We start from the raw sequence: 18,422 nt of genomic DNA on the forward strand, positions 1-18,422 counted from the left end.
AATTACATCTACAGTATATGCTTGTAGTGTTTCCAATATGCTTGTTTGTCAAGATAAATAATGGAAGCTACTACCCTCATAGAGCTATTTTGGCTTATGTATCCTGTAGCTATGTAGTACATTTGTTGGTTTAGTGTTGATAACCCTGAATACAATTCAGTTATTGTTTCATAATCTTTGTAGCCTAGATATATGGGGGAGACAGCATAAACTTATGGTAAACATTTATGTAGGTAGATGCTGATAATAGTTACCAAACAAAATATGAGGAAACCCACCATATTCTAACAAGTGCAGAAAATATAATCGAGTAATATCATTTCTTACTTTTCTTATGGTAAATGTATATTAGCTGACATTGTGAATGAAATGCAATATTAGTAGAACATTTTGTTGCTTTGAGTAATAGGATATATCTATTTTTTTGTATCAAATGCTGTGATAAAAATGTGAACCTGTCTCCTGCATTTGATTAGGAACAACGAAAGCCTGAAAATTAATAATCACAGTTGGTTAATCTTCTGCTTTCTTTTCTTTTTACTTTGAGAGACTGTTAAGAAAAATAGGTCTGTCATGCCAAACTATGTTTTTTAAAAATTATGCACAAACCTTCAAAGAACTGCAGTATAAGCTTTAGATACACTTGTAATATTATATTACTATCTGTGAATGTTATATTTATTTTTCAGGAAATTCCTCTAGGTTTCTATATTACATCAAGAAGAGGACCCCAAAGTTGGAAATATAAATTGGGTTGAAAGAACCATTTGTTATTGTATGTCTTGTTGGCATATCTTGTGTACAGAAAGAGCTTTCTATTATGTCATCATTATGCTGCCATTCTACAATATAGATAGATACAATAACTCAGGTGACTATTGAAGTAAATATAACAAATGTATTATGTACAGTATAGTGAAAGTTGGATTTACTTCACGAGGACATTAAATCTTGTCACCTAGAAGCATCTACTATGGAATTTTGATAAATAGCTAGCAATATGTAAAGGCATTTTTATTTTACAGTTTTTGTGACAATTCGACGACACTCTTGCAATTACTATCCTCCAAATTGAAAACATTTCCTTTTTATCTTCAAAGCTCTTCCGGGAGAATAATTGGTAACAAATGAATGAGAGCATTAATTGTATGGTGAATCACATGGAAAAGCCATAATCAATTGCTCCAGTGTCACAAATGTTACAGTCTGTGGATTTGATGTCATAATCTAGTGATAGATTATGACTTAAAATGCTTCCGTTAGGAACCGGAGGAGGAGGAGGAGGAAAAGAAGGAAGAGAAAGGAAGATGCTATAAAATTGTGACTTGACTCATTCAACTCAGAAACAAAGGAAAAAAACAAGGGAAGCATAATGTATGTTTTTTTTTCATAAAGTTATTTACTTATTAGATTTTTATGCCACCTTTATTTATAAGTAACTCAAGGCAACAAACATTCATAATACTCTTTTCTCTTCCTATTTTCCCCACAATAATAACAACCCTGGGGGTGGATTGGGATAAGAGAAAGTGACTGACCCAAGGTCACCCAGCTGGCTTTGTGCCTAAGGCAGGAGTAGAAGTCACAGTAACCACTACACCACCACTACACCAAACCAGTAGTGGGTTGCTCTCGGTTCAGTCCGGTTCTATAGAACCGGTAGTAAAACCGGTGGGAGGCTCCGCCCACCTGCCACGACGTCATCATGGGTGATCTGCGCATGCACAGAAGTGTTGCACATGTGCAAGTGAAGCAAGCGCTCCCATTGTGAACCGGTAGTAAGGGTAAGTGGAACCCACCCGTGCACCAAACTGGAGAATTTCAAAGGCTCTTCCAGTATAGGATCGATGAGTGAAGAAAAAACTAAGCCCCGATCCTGCGCATAGACTTCCCTCTATATGTCTCACTTTATGTTTGTTTGTTTTTCGTTTTTGTTTTTTTACTATTCTGTCATGCTCCAAAGCAGAAATTGGCTTAGCCAAAGAAAAACAATGATAGGGAAGTATTTGCAGGACCCAATCTACATTCATAGAAAGAGCTGCAAACTCAAACTCTACCCTGTCAAAGGCTCCTCTGTCGAGGTCTAATTTTTCATCAAGATACCCCCTTTCCCTCTTATAAGACAGCCTTGGATCGGATTGTCCTTCATAAAGTAGGTGCCTACAAATAAAGAACAGTCCTTTGATGGCTCCTCAAATACAGCCCTGTGCTCTGTAAAATCAGATATATTTTAAGAATAAATATGTTATAAATGCACAGCTAGAGGTGGTTGGTTGATGGATATATTGGGACAGTTGCCTGACATGAATGTAGCATAAAATGGTCATTTCCTGAAACTTTTCTACCATTGCTATTCCATTTCTTCTAAGATTTCTTTTAACTGAATGAAGTCATTTGAGTCAAGTTTTGCTCTTGGACCCCGTTTGTCTTCTGCACTGGTAAAATCCAATTTTTTTTACTACTGGTTCTTTGAGTGTGGCTTAGTGAGCATGGTGTGGCTTGGTCGGCGCGGCAGGGGAAGGATACTGCAAAATCTCCATTCCCAACCCACTCTAGGGGAAGGATACTGTAAAATCTCCATTCCCATCCCACTCCAGGGGAAGGATATTGCAAAATCTGCATTCCCACCCCACTCTGGGGCCAGCCAGAGGTGGTATTTGCCAGTTCTCCAAACTACTCAAAATTTCTGCCACAGGTTCTCCGAACTGCTCAAAATTTCCGCTACCAGTTCTCCAGAACCTGTCAGAGCTGCTGGAATTCACCCCTGGTCTTCTGTGATACTTGTTGCTCAAGTCTCACTCTTTGGGTGGGATAATGGCCAGTCTTCTGGATTTCCAAATAAACAACTCCTCCTCCTCCCCTCCTCCCCCTCCCCCTCCCCCTCCTCCTCCTCCTCCTCCTCCTCCTCCTCCTCCTCCTCCTCCTCCTCCTCCTCCTCCTCCTCCTCCTTCTTCTTCTTCTTCTTCTTCTTCTTCTTCTTCTTCTTCTTCTTCTTCTTCTTCCTCCTTTTCTTCTTCTTCTTCCTTCTCCTCTTCCTCCTCCTCCTCCCCCCTCCTCCTCCCTTTCAACATTTCATGTTTAGTTTTCACTCCCACTCTGACCCTTAGGCCTCATGCAATACAATAGAAATGCTGTGGCTTCAGAGAAGCTAAGCAAAAGCTTCTCATGAGAATAGAAAGCTCTTGCCAAAATGCCTGGAAACTGCAGGGGAAAATTGCAACAGAATAATACCTGAAACCCAATACATCATGGTAGCAAAGCATAACCCCTTTCATTTCAGGCTCTTTCAAGTCTGAAAGCAGAGTGAAAGAATATGAGTCCAGTAAACATTTCAGCCAGTAGTCCACTGGACCTTTAATGTATCCAAGGGAGTGAGCAAAATCCATCTTATTTTGGGACTGTAATAAAAGTAGGGTTTAAAAGCCTCTGAGATTAAACCCCTTCCCTAAATCCTATGGATTTACTTTACTGATAAAAACTAGATGATGATGATGATGATGATGATGATGATGATGATGATGATGATGATAACGATTCCAGAATAGGAAATCAAAATTCAGATTGATTTAGGAATAAATCCCCACATCTGTTATATAATGTGAATTGTTCAGAATCATTTAAAATTGGAGACACTATATATATATGTGTGTGTGTGTGTGTGTGTGTATAGTTAATATTTCGGGTTTCTTCCCGTGTAATTGTGAACATATCCCTAAAAGGGTATAAGCGACATTTCGACAGAATCTCATCTGCCATCCTTACTGCAAAAGACCCCTCACATAAGCCTGATGATGGCAGATGAGATTCTGTCGAAACATCGCTTATACCCTTTTAGGGATATGTTCACAATTACACGGGAAGAAACCCGAAATATTAACTATACACACATATATACCCATGAAAACTTACATAGACAAATATATATATATATATATATATATATATATATATATATGTATGTATGTATGTATGTATGTATGTATATTTACTTTCACCTTTCCAGCTGTTGAAAGAAAGTAAAAAAAATAAAATAAACCAGAGTTTTAAAGGAAATGTATGGAGGGAATAAAAAGAAATGAACAAGAATAAATATTATCTAGTGAGTTTCATGGGGAGGAGATGGGCAAGAAGTCAGAATTAAAAATGGCACAGGATTTTCTGGTCTTTTTATTTGCAACAAATCTAAAAAGGTTACATTCTCTTCCTTCTCTGCCTACTTCTGATATCAATGAACATCAGCTAAAGGTGGCTGAAGAACCAATTTCATGCATCTACTGTGGAAGGAAATGAACTGAGCCATGGGCAAAAATAAAATTATCCAAATGTTATTATAGAATAGCCTGCTTCTGTCCTAGTTTAATTCAAATTTCACTGCTGCAAGCTTGGCTGTTGGCAATAGCCTTGCTGAATAAATCAACATTTGCTTACATCTAAATTATTAGAGAACATATGACTTCGTTTATTGTATAAATTATATACAAGCATTAACTGTTCATTTGGCTTTATGTAACAACAATGTCTGTATCCCTTTAGCTTCCCAAAAAGAAAAGAAAAAGCCTCCAAGACAAACCACATCGGACAGTAACTGTAGGCCTTGCCTGGTTATATTATTTCTTTTAATGGATCTACCCCAAGGCAGAATTGGTGAATGTTATTTCAGTTTGCCTTGGGGATAGTTATTTACTTCTGTACAAAAGGAAGTAAATTTTGTTGACTTTGTATCCTTCATATATCCACAGAATAGAATTACAAATAAATAAACCCATACCTATCTGAGTTCAACTGAAAGACTTTGTTTATTGTATGCTTGTCAAAGATCCATCTGCAGGATAAGCTGTATTTATTTATTCTTCCATAAAGATGATGGATGCTGTGGTCCTTTGTCTATAGGTCAAGGGTCTGACTTCAATGGGTTGAGAACTATTGTCCAGCAACTGAATACCTAATCTATTGTGATAATATAATGGCCTGGCTTGAGATATCCCCCAGCTCCTTGCAGTACATTGGGGTTAGCTACTGAGTTTTTATAGACCAGCTTTAGGGCTATGCATCTGTGCTAAAATGGCCTAAGGGAAGCTTTAGAATTTGAGCTATAGAAAATCAACCTTATAGCCCAAAGGCAATGGATTTTTTTTCTTCTACTTCAGTAGGCACAGTAGTTCAGCATTTGGAAAACCTTGCAATGAACAGCCTTGGCAGCACAGTTCCAACAGACAATCTGGTTTCCATGATCCATTGGTTTGGAGTGCAGCCAAATTTTAAAATGTGGGAAGAAATGACATGGCAGACATTTGGTGCTCTTTTCGACATTTGGCATAATACTGAGTTGTAGCGAAGCACTCTGAATTGAATTGTGTATTTATTTAATACATGAATGAATGAATGTCCCTTTTTGTTTTTTAAGTGCCCGAACCAATATAGTAACTCAAAGATCATCAAGTCATGCTAGGGAAAAAAATATAAAGGGGGAGAAAATGAAGGCATGACATGAAACATACCCAATTCAGTAAGAGGGCTTGTATGAAAATCCTCACACTGCTGCAATCTGGCATACGGGAGAGGGTCTTTTCCTGTGTCACTTTTCATATTAGAACATCCACTTTTCAAGGAGGCAAATTTGATACCCATTCTCTCAGTATTTATGAAAATGATAAAAACTTGTTCTTTCACCAAGCTTTTCCTTGCTGTTTGGGGTGATTTTGATTTTAATGTTTTTAATTTTAATTTTGCCATGACATTTTATAATTTGTATTTGTAATTGCTGTAAATCACTTGCATGTTTTATACCAAAAGGTGATATACAGATGGTGATGATGATGATAATCATAGTAGAAGATAATAGTAACAATTCTGGAGTGACTTCCTACACCTTTGAAAGTTTAACAATAGCAGCAACAATAACAAAAACACTTCTGCCTTTCCTATTTTTTTTTTTTGAAGCACCGTACACTTAAGTGAGTAAGGACATCTAAGTCCAGATTCAGGTAGGCCACTGTAAAGGTCCTGTTCTAAATCCTTATAGCTTCTGTAGGTGGAGGAACAGATAAGCATGGAGTAAATTTATATGCCACTCATCTACCTGATAAGGCAACTCTGGATGGCTTATACAGGTCTGATACTGAGAACACTTTGTACTAGTCTCTCCACATGTGACTATTGTTAATATATGATTGCTACTGAAGAGAACTATTTGTATATTGTATATATAAAGTTATCGTATGCCTTGAATTTTCATTGAAGGCATACAAAATGCAAATATGCGAAGATTGTGAAGGAGAATTAATTGTAAACAAAAAAGAGTTCTACAAGCCCTAAAGAAAACTTTTATTGCTAGCTTGCTCTGTTTTGAAAAAAAACCCTTTATTATGGATTTGAAGAGTTTTGTAAGTTAGTTATAAGTGCTTGTGCTAAGTTAAAGAAAAGTAAAAATGAACAGTTATGCTTGTTAAAGAAAACTTTTCCTATGCACAATAGAATCTTAGCCCTTTTTTTAAATTACTGAAACTTCCTTCCGAATATGTCTCTTAAAATTGACGGGCACATATGATTCTTTTGCAGAACATTTTTTTTCATAAATAACTGATAAATTAAAGTTATATATAAAGTCACAGACAACAGTTACAATATATACTGTATGCAGTGGTGGGATTCAGCCAGTTCGCACCACTTCAGGGGAACCGGTTGTTAACTTTCTGACCAGTTTGGCAAACTGGTTGTTGGAAGAAATAATTAGGGCAGAGAACCGGTTATTAAATTACTTGAATCCCACCACTGACTGTATGTCATACATATTCCTTTTGGGCAGGGGTGAAATCCACGTTTTTTTACTACAGGTTCTGTGGGTGTGGCTTGGTGGGCATAGCAGGGGAAGGATACTGCAAAATCCCCATTCCTTCCCCATTCTTGGTGGAAGGATATTACAAAATCTCCATTTCCACCACACTTTGGGGCCAGCCAGAGGTGGTATTTGCCAGTTCTCCAAACTACTCAAAATTTCCGCTACCGGTTCTCCGAATTGCTCAAAATTTCCGCTACCAGCTCTCCAGAACCTGTCAGAACCTGCTGGATTTCACCCCTGCATTTGGAGACACGGTAGTTGTGAAAAAGAAAAAGTGTGCCTTTTTATGGCTGATCTTTTTGTGATGTTTATATTTGCTTATTAAAAATATTTTTAGTGTTTTGCTACTGTTGCTGTTTCCATCATGCTTTGCTCTTTAATTTTTTTTATTTCTTGCTAGAAAACTACAGTGTACATTAATAAAATCTACTTAATCTACAGTAATGCAGTAATGCAGTATATGCAAAATGGCCTTGATTATATTTATGTTGCACAGAAGAATAAAGCAAGATAATAGATAAAAACAACAAAATACTGAGAGATCTACTTAATAGTTCTCTTACTACAAATCACTTTTGTTAGACTGCTGAACATATTAATGGTTATAGCGTATTTTATTTTCTAAAGATATTGCCTAGAAGTTACCCATTATCCCAGTTGAAGCCCTCAGAAACACAGCCAGCTTGATTTGTAAATTTCAATCCAGCAGTTACAATTTGTTACCAGAGACACAGACATATCCTCCCACCATTTTGGCAAAATTATGTACATTTAATTCAATCCATGCTTGGTCTACAGACTTCAGTGGAACATAGTATTATACTATATCCTTGTCTAATTTTAATTCCTCCATTTTCTTATGCAGAGAACAACTTTGCACTGCTGCTTGTAAATTCCTAATTGCAGAGAGTCTTAAGGCAGTCTTCTTTTTGTAATTGCCTACCTTTTCTTGGTTCTGGTTAGGCACTGCAGACAAGAAGATGCTACTTAAATGAACCAGCGGCCTGACACACTCATGGTAGCTCTGAAGTGTTCAACAACCCAAGGGATAGCCTGACGATAGGTGTACAGCCTAACAAATAATGGGATTCATATATCAAGTTCTCAGGTATGCCTTTGAAAAATGGGTTGCCTCCGAGAGCCTCTCACACATTTTTTCTTCACTGTATACAATGCTATGGTATTGTGGGAAAGTCTACATCATTATGAAACAGGAGGGATATCTACAATAAAGCCTATGGATTTGTATCACTCTGGTGCATGAGAAGATTGCTGCAGATCAGCAAGGTTCTTGATGCATTTGATGCATTTTTGATGTGGCCTGAATTGCAAGGATAGAGATCCTCAAAGGTCAACTCCATGAGATGTTTCATTAACACAGTTATTGTCATAATTATGCATGCAGTTTTCAGTTAAAATAGAAACTCTCTTATTCACTAATGTAAGATCAAATCCTATCATGATGCTTTCCTCTGATTTTTTTTTCACAATGGCTAAGATGCTGAGCTTGTCGATCGAAAGGTTGGCAGTTCAGCAATTCAAATCCCTAGTGTCACGTAATGGGGTGAGCTCCCGTTACTTGTCCCAGCTTCTGCCAAGCTAGCAGCTTGAAAGCACGTAAAAAATGCAAGTAGAAAAATAGGGACCACTTTTGGTGGAAAGGTAACAGTGTTCCGTGTGCCTTTGGCGTTTAGTCATGCCAGCCACATGACCACAGAGACATCTTCAGACAGCGCTGGCTCTTCAGCTTTGAAACGGAGATGAGCACCGCCCCCTAGAGTTGAGAATGACTAGCACATATGTGTGAGGGGAACCTTTACTTTTACCTTTAACCATAGGAGACTGACATACCAAGGCCTTCAAGCTCTATATCATCTACTCTGACACGCTTCCAGACTCGCAGGCAAAGCAGTCCATGCAAACTACTGTGAATTTTGAAGACAGCAGTGTGGTTCCATATTGCTCATTGAAACGCTGAACAATGAGTTGAAGTCAACTGCCTTCTGGGAAGAAATGAAAACTTTCTAGTTTTATCCCAACTTTCCCACAACCAACAGCATCAAGGACAGAAATATTGAGAAGTATATTTGTAAGTATATAAAAGTTATGCATATGGGGGGATTGGAGATATGCAAACGGATACCTACTAATTCCAGATATAGATTTAAATTTTGGCTTTATTCCATGCCAAGTGCCATTCAAATAAACTGATTTGTTTATTATTTGGATTTTAACTTCTTCTGTAGCAGCCTTTCCCTATGCGTGTGCCATTTGAAAATACTGGGAGTTGTAATCCCAATGTATTCAGAGGGCACCAAGTTAAGGAAGGCTAAATCAATAGCTGAGAAACATGGATGAACGATTCAAAATATTAGCGAAATACCATGATTCTGAAGCAGATTAAAGATCTTTAGCCTTTCTCCATGGAAAAACCTTGTATTTGCTTAGCTGAATTTACACCAGACTTCTTGAAAAGTCAGTTGACTATAGAGCCAGAGCAGAATTTTAAAATGTAATACAGGCCAAAGCAATTCAATGGTCGATTTAAATAGAAACTCAAATGAAATTCACATCCCCAGCTTCAAAATGTATATTAAGCCTGTGAAAGGCGTAAGTATGAATGTCAGTGTAGGAAAAGTAATTAATATTGAGGCATTTATAACGGCAACATATGGCTGCCTTTAGCAGCTTTATTCTGTTTCATGCCTGTCTTGGGATCATGCAGCTCAAATGAAAAGAAAGCATCCAGAAAGAGCTGCTTCAATTTCTCTGCATGGATGTAACTGAGGGATTGAGCATTTCTTCATAAACTCTGAGTGGGTCCCCGAGGGCAGCAAAGGATAGTATTGGAAGTATATAGCATTAATGAAATAAGAAGCCCACAGTCCATTCTGGGCCAAATTCATATTTTGTATAATGATGCACCACTGTTGGCATTCTCTCTCAGTCAAAGAATTTGATTGACAAAAAGAGGCACGGCATGGAAAATCTACAAAGATTTTTTTTAAAAAAACTGTGGGAGGTGAATAGAGAAATCACTTCAGATGTCCTTGGTAGGACATTCTCATTAAAGGAAACTGTATTTCCTAACTGACCTCCAACAAGCTGTGCTTTTTTAAGGTAAGGAAAATGCCCCTAGAATAATATAAACTGAAACGGCTAAATAAAATAGTTAAGTAAAAGATGCAGATGTCCAAAATACATGGCGCTGGTGATGGTGATAACAATGATGATGATGATGATGATACTGCAAACAATTCCCTCTGGATCTCTGAAGGGAAATGGATATTCACTAGTAGCCTAAAGAAATGCTAACTGAGAGATGAACCATGCATTTTTAACTCCCAAACCATGTTCAAAAGGAAGCAGTAAAATCAAGTCAGTTTTACTAATACTAAAGTAACAATAGTTTTGAAAGAGACCTTTGCTAAACAAGACTTACTTGTCTATAGAAAAGGGCAATGCTGCATAATACAGCATGTTATTCATGGCTGCATGAAAATATTTTAAGTCTTTTTCCAACTCATTACAGAAAACCAATACTTCAGCACCACTAAAAGGTTATGATAGGGTTGTTTCTGTTTTAATGATTATGAAAGAACCTGGCCATAATTCATTGGCTGCTTGGCACTAGTTGCCAAATTTTGAGATTAATTCCAAGTGCTGGATATTGGTAATGTATTGAGCAACTGCATATTTATAATAATTTAATTGTAAACTGCATGATTATTATTGAATTTATCTTTTGATTAACTCAGCAGCGAAGTGTACTTTAAAAAGATTTTTCAATTTAAAAAATTGACTTTTAAATAATGGTAACAAAAAAGCCAACCACCAAAACCACTATTTTGCTTACATTTTGCAGTGATCTGCTTCTCGCAGGTTAGCTTTCAATGTACCTACAACATCTTTAATAAAATGTAAAGGAAATTTGAAAGGAACAAGTTTCAGTATTGTAAATCTCCCCTGGGTACAAAAAAAAGAGCTGAATTTGCAGATGGCAGAAAGGAACTAAACTGGAAGGCTACCTACAAGTTGCCGACTGCTCTCTAACAGGCTTTAGACAGAGTATTATGAAAGTGCTACTCCACTGGCAGACAGGATCTGTGTAACAGGTAAGCCATCAGAGGAGCATTACCCATCTACAGATATCTGCACAAATGCATCTGTGTTATTAAAGTAGTTCCAGTTGACATTACAACACAAAACAGAACGTTTAATGGACATGTTAAGGGCAATCTTGGATCTTGACATCCCAACATATCACCCCAACAGGGTGGAAGTGTGTTAGTCTGAACTTAACATTGCTAATTTATCTGAAATTAGTAGGAAGTTTTAATGTTGGTTCAAGAAATGCAGAATACATTTCTCCATACTTCCAGCCATTATGATGCTGACTCAAAGGAACGTAGCATTATCTCCAACCCAGATATTTCCATACCTGTCGCTTCTGTAACATGACTTCAGTCATTGCCAGGAAAGCTGCTAATATGAAACCCTTGTTTTTTCATTCATAAATAAACCCCTCCAACTGTTCCTGGTTTCAGTCATATTATAGGTATGATATTACAGCTACAAAATCCTAAAGCAATAATGACTAACATATAACAAAAGGAGCTACACTCGTTTGAACTAGTTACCACGTGACTATAGCTAAAAAGTCTACTAAAAGAGGCCCGTTGTGGAAAATAATAAAAACTCTGCAAACTTCGGTCTCCCTTGAGGGAAAAAAAAATCCTTAGCAGGGATTCATGAGAGGTTTAAGTGCTAGAATGAATATTGCTCCTGAAAAATTGCCAGATAAATAATAGAGATACGGCATTAACTATGACATTTTTTGTACGTCCTAATTTATGTAAGCAATAAATAGTTTATTGAACCATGACTGGCTTGGCAGCAGCCTCCAAAAACAAGCAAAATAAAAGACCAACCCCAAAGAAGAGACTTTCTACCTGATAATCTTATAGAAAAGTCAATCAGACTCAGAAACAAACTGAAAGAAATAAAACTAATACCTTCTGAAAATCCCCCTGGCCATCTCAGCTGGATAAAGTAGTCTTCAGTTCCTCTCCAACAGCTCTGCTATGTAATAATATTAGCAGTTGCATTCCAGCCTACAGGCCAGTTCATTTCAGCAATGGGAGAAACGTTGATTTGGAGGAGACAGCATCATCTCAGCTTTCATTATTTTGTGCAAAACTATAGTGACAAACACATTTAAGAAACATTTTATGGCATACAATATTAAAATACCCAATATGATAATTGCAATATATATATATAAGACTAATTTAAATGTTCTCAGTGAGACAAAAGAAAGGTATATTGAAAAGCTTCAATGAGCCTGCAGTGTTGTCCAATTGCAAAAACTACTACTGTTACTATAAGACTCTATTTAGTATCCCATAAAAGAAAATAGCATATCAATCAGCTCAGCATGTTATATACAGGTAGTCCTCCACTTACAACAGTTCATTTAGTGACCGTTCAAAGTTACAAAGGCACTGAAAAAAGTGACTTATGGCCGTTTTTCACACTTATGACCATTGCAGCATCCCCATGGACACATGATCAAAATTCAGGTGCTTGGCAACTGACTCATATTTATGACGGTTACAGTGTCCTGGGGTCATATGATCACTTTTTGTAATCTTCTGACAAAGAAGTCAAATTCACTTTACAACCATGTTACTAACTTAACAACTGCAGTGATTCACTTAACAACTTGGCAAGCCTAAACTTTGTGCTCAATTATGGTCGTAAGTCAAGGACTACCATAACATATATTCCATTCACAAAGCCCATTCAATGTGAACTCCACCATGGATATTACCGAAATGTAAACTTAAAATTAAAATTAAACCCTAAGTTTATTTACATGATTTACAGATATAAAAGTGGAGCTAATTGTTTAGTGAGCCTATAATGATCACAAGTAATTGTTTCCTTTAAAGCAGTGTTGGACAGAAACAACTAAAGAATGTAGACAGATGAATAGGTATACCATTTGATATGATAAGACAATGTTGTGAGAAATTTGCTGATATGTGCAACTTCTTTTCTAAATGTTACCTTATTTATACTTGTGTTTGGATGATGAAAAAGATAGACACCATTATTAAATTTATTCAGCAAGAATAAAATAAGTCCAAACAGGAGTTAAACATGATACATATATTAGGAATTGTATGGAATTGTATCCCATGCCACTAAATGCATTACAGGGTTTGTATAAATAATCAGAGTAATAGATAGTTACAGTCCATGCTCTATTTGAAAGAAAGAAAGAAAGAAAGAAAGAAAGAAAGAAAGAAAGAAAGGGAGGGAGGGAGGGAGGGAGGGAGGGAGGGAAGGAAAGAAAGAAAGAAAGAAAGAAAGAAAGAAAGAAAGAAAGAAAGAAAGAAAGAAAGAACCTTCTCCCTATGTCAAAATTTTGTAGCTCTGAGAAAGAAAGAAACAACCATGCAATAGAAATACAATATAGAGGAATTTGGATCTTTGCCATTCCAGGAAAAAGAAAACCAGCAGTTTGAGACACTGATTTCTGCTTTTGGCACAAAACCCCCAACCTTGGGACTTTGTGGCTGCAGAACTGCTCATATTGGCTTCACATTGCTGCTGATGAATGCTAAGTCCATTTGTAACAAGACCAGTTCACCCAGGATTTAGTTGTGGAGGGAAGGGCAAACTTGGTGTGGATGATCAAAATCCAGGTGGACAAGAGCAGCAATGAGGCCCTTTCTTTTTTCTGCCCAGTGATAGCTGTGCACCTGTTTTTCAGGCCCTCTAGAGCTTCAATGCCAAGGCAAGAGAAGTACAGTGGCATTTATCTTCAGGAACATCTTCTTTACCAGACACCCTGTTGCCAAGCTGATGCCAAGCTGATACCTGAAATCAAATGCCTGCATATTAAAGGTGGGCCACAACAATCCTTCTAGTAAGCCAGTTGTCCTGCTCTGTCCAGTTAAAGAGTGCCCCAAGCTCATTGGCTTGGTCTCCAGTATAGCATTGGAGTTGCATCACCATTTGGTGCTGAGAGACGTCTGCCTTGATGCTCTGGACATAACTCTACACTGGCTGCTTTGAAGGACACCTACATACTGTAATTGATTCAAAGTGCCACAACTCACTTTTTGGCTGAAGCTCATTGTCACAAATAAATCACATTTACATTGTGCATTGATTGCCAATAAATTCTCCTATTCAATTCAGAATGTCTAATCCTATAAAGCTTTATGGTTTGGTGCCAAGGTAGATGTAGTATCACCTTCTCAAACCAGAGTCAACCTGTCTAAAATATATCTTCCAGGAGAAAAAAGACTTCATTTTTTAAACTATAAGAAGCTGAGTCTAAACAATGTTATTACTCAATGATTCCAATTCTTTGGGATTTAGATTAGCCACTTCCATGATTAATTTGAGGAAGCTGATTAAAATAGATTTTTCTGAAAGGCAGTTGAGAGTTGATGAGACATTGCTGTATAAGTTTATTTGCTTGGTTCTGCTTGCATTTTTTTCTGGGAACATTTTAATTTGTCCTGTAATACATGGTTATTATCTACCGGTATCAAGAAGATATGATGGTTTGAAAAGCATACAAATCCAATGAATGAATGAATCTTGCTCAATAACTGAGCAACAGTTTTATAGGCCACAGGATGTATGGTTTCTAAAACATCTGTAGAAACCTATTCCACAACAAAGGGTTAAAGTATCACAAGACTTTTGTAACTGTCCATAACAAACCAATGAATATTTTCTTCTGGAATTTGCCAGAACATAGGCAAGTTCTGGAGAGGATTAAAGGAAGTATTGCTCATTGCCACTCAGCATGAGATGTAAACTTTATTAGTAAAAGAGGAACTTTTTCAAAATGGAACACAGAGATTTTACTTTTTAATCAGATAAAGGAAGTACTGGCCTCACCTGGGAGTTGGAATCCAGAACTGCACACTGAAAGGACTGAAAGCATGTCCCCCCTTCCTTTTTTTTTTGCTTCTTTGTTTATTCAACTGTGTTTATGATTTGTGGAGCTGTGGTGGCGCAGTTGTTAGAATGCAGTATTGCAGGCTAATTCTGCTGAGTGCCAAGGGTTTGATCCTCAGCGGCTCAAGATTGACTCAGCCTTCCAACCCTTCTGAGGTCAGTAAAATGAAGACCCAGATTGTTGGGAGCAATATGCTGTCTCTGTAAACCGCTTAAAGTGGGCTGGAAAGGTACTGTGAAGTGGTATATAAGTCTAAATGCTATTGTTATGGCTATCTGTCAACAAGTAACAGAAGCTACAATGTCTTTGATTTATTTAAAGTCCTATAACAAGGTCTGGTTCTGAAGATCTGTAACAAATCCACTGGAAGTGTAAGCTTTCTTTCTAGGATAGACTCAATCCATTAATAAATTCCTGCGCATAGGCTCCCTGCAGATTACACCCAGGGCACTGTGCAATTTACCTGGAATAAAACTACTTTCAATGTATCTTTCACAATTGTGGTATTTGTTCCGGTACATTATACATTTTTCACTGAGTGGTACCGTTATGTCCTGAGGATTATCTAGCTTTAAGAAAGCCATGATTAACAGTCTATGATTAGTTGTTGTAACTATGAAAATGACAGGACCAGCTATTTTTCATAAGGATTCAGGCAGATCATATTAGCTGCTGCAGAGGACACCTCGTCTGAAGTTCTGTTTCTGTTCTGGTTGAATGTTTTTGTTTTCCACATAGAAATGAGTAGTTCATTAAAAAGGCAGTAACTTTGGCTATTGATGTGGATGGTAGGCATTCCCCAAATGTATTTCATAATCTTAGCCATTGTCCAGATGCTTTGTGCTTTCTTTTTTAATTGATCTTTTTTATGTTTATTGCTTTGTTTTTTTGTATACATTCATTGTTATTCTAAACCAACAGCCAGTGGGCTGCATGAAGTCTCCAGCAATGTCTCTTGAGTTTCCACATCATCCTCAAACAGCATCCATGAAAACTGGTAATTTTTGGCAGGGCAATAAGCAGAACAGCACTTCCAAACCAGGCTGAACTATTTGGCTCAGTCCATCCACTGACATCTGACATCACCTGTGACCTACAAGCTTCGAATCTCAGTAGAGTTGTTTTAATGAAATAGAAACAAAATGTGGCCCTAAAAAGATTGCTCATTATTGCAATTCATAATTGCAGTAATGCAATTGGGAAAAATAGGCACTTATTGGGAGTATATTAAAAGTAGCATAGTGTATTGAGAGATAGGCCAACTGCATTCATTAAAAACTACAATAAAGATATGGATTTGAACTCACAATGTCATATAAATTTAAGCATCAGTGTAGCACTTCAGAATGCTATGTTTGGAGGGAGAGAATCTTGACTGAGATTCATGCCAGAAAAACAATGGCTGGCTATTGGCAAGATTGGCAACATATGGTGTCCTTTAGTCTTATTTACTCAGCTGTTTAAGAATATAACACAATTTTGGTTTTTCCAGACATGCAGAATTGCATTATACTATCAATTTTTTCTTTCTTTACATACCATAACCTTAAAATGGGATGGAGAAAACTTTCAACTGTTTAACTGACAAAAATTGTCAATACAGTTCAGAGGAGGCACAAAACTAAAGATAACAACACCGGCTTCAGAATTCTTTAAAAATCGAACAAAGGGTCTTCTTCCAAATCCAGAAAAAAGCAGAAAAACTGGCCCTGCCTTTGGTTTGGCATCACAATACACCATCACAAAGGAAAAGAAATATTTGGGTGATTAAAAGGAACATTTCCAAAACAGGCAAATACATTGCAATGGGCACTACAGTATTAATGAGAAATTACTAAGAATGTTTTCTCAGCAGACAGCGACTCTTTTATTGTTGTTGTTGGAAGATTGGAAGAGCATATCAGTTGAATCCTGATTATTGTGAGAGACGCTTCATTGATACCTGCAGGGATGTCAAAATGGCGGCCTGCGAGCTGGATGCGTTACATGCAGGCCATGCCCACTCCAGCTCTGCAGAGGCAAAAAACGTCACGATACGTCACAATATGTGATGTGATGCGATTAAGTTTGATACTTGTGCCTTAAAGGATCAATATGTCAATATGTTCTTTAAAGTATCAACCAACTTCAGCAGTGCTAATTATGACAGCAACATAGGCAAATGGTTGGCATTCCCTTTGCTAAGGATGTAGGTACAGATGTGAGGTTAGTTGAGAAAGAGAGAGAGAGAGAGAGGGAGAGAGGGAAAGAGGGAAAGAGGGAGAGAGAAAGAAAGGGAGGGAGGGAGAGAGAGAGAGAAAGAGAGAGCAAGAGCGAAAGCACTTTTGTCTAAATGTGTAAGAATTTTCTTGGCATAAATCTAGCATAGGTGTTACATCTCAGGAATTACCAAATGCATCAGTGAGACTGGACCAGCTCCATCATGTAGCAAGAAAAAATGTTATCCCATCAGAAGACATGACATCTAATGAACTACGGAATCACATGCAAAAGGAAGTATTTGCCAAGATAAGAATTCATTCTTATTCACTTATATTTTGCCTTCTCAGGGTGGATAGGAATAATTTAGATTTTTTTCCATTATAAATTGGTTCATTTGATCTCTTTTGAGATAAAAATTTGTTTCAACATCTTAGAAGTTGTTATCTTTTGAAAACCTTTCCTCTCATTAATATATTTTAGTAGGCAATTTGATTGCAAGGTCATGATTCAACCTAACTATTTTTGTTCCTTTCTTCAGCTGCTATTTCTTAGTTGTCTTTCATCCCAACTAGTTGGACATATCAGAAATATGTTCTGACTCTGTTTTTGAATTTTTGAAAGAGGTATGATTGGGCCATTTTGAAAGCTATCTGCTTTGATTCAAATCTAAATATGAACCTTACTTCAAAAATATAAAGTTTTATTAACAAGTAAATAAATTCTTATTATTTTGATATTTGGTTTTTGGCAAAATTGCGATATATTCAGATTTTTTAAAGCTCTCAGATAGCTCTTTCTAAACAAATATAGTCTGAAGTTTCAGAACAAGGGTTCAATGAGTTTTTATTAAGTTACATTTATGTGTATTTATAAAAATACACACAATGCCTTTATGCTGCTCCATGATCTACAAAATTGCAGATAAAACAAATATTGTTTTAAAAGTAATATTATCCCATTACTTTGTAACCCTCAAGATGGATTAATATAAACAAATATGATTCTCCAGAAATTTAACCTGCCCTAAAGTTTAATTACAATGATTCTAGCTTAATTGGTATTACCAGTGGTGGGCTGCTGCCAGTTCAGACTGGTTCAAGAGAACCGGTAGTTCCGACAATCAACTGGCCCCTGCCCACCCGCCCCTGCTCTATTCTGTCCTATATTTCCTTCTTTCTGGCTCAACTGATTCACATGGCACAGCTGATTTCTACACCTCTATTGTTCTACTTACCGGGGCTGTCTTAGAAGGTAAATAGCTGAGCTTTAAATTGCTGTATTTTGAACACTGCACTGCCCACTACTGGGTATTACTAACTGTACTCCAAGGCTGCAATTTAGGGTAGGGTAGGGTAGGGTAAAGTAGGGTAGGATAGGGTAGAATAGAATAGAATA

This window comes from Pantherophis guttatus, chromosome 3 (assembly GCF_059756535.1).
Source record: "Pantherophis guttatus breed Tessera chromosome 3, ASM5975653v1, whole genome shotgun sequence".
NCBI lineage: Eukaryota > Metazoa > Chordata > Lepidosauria > Squamata > Colubridae > Pantherophis > Pantherophis guttatus.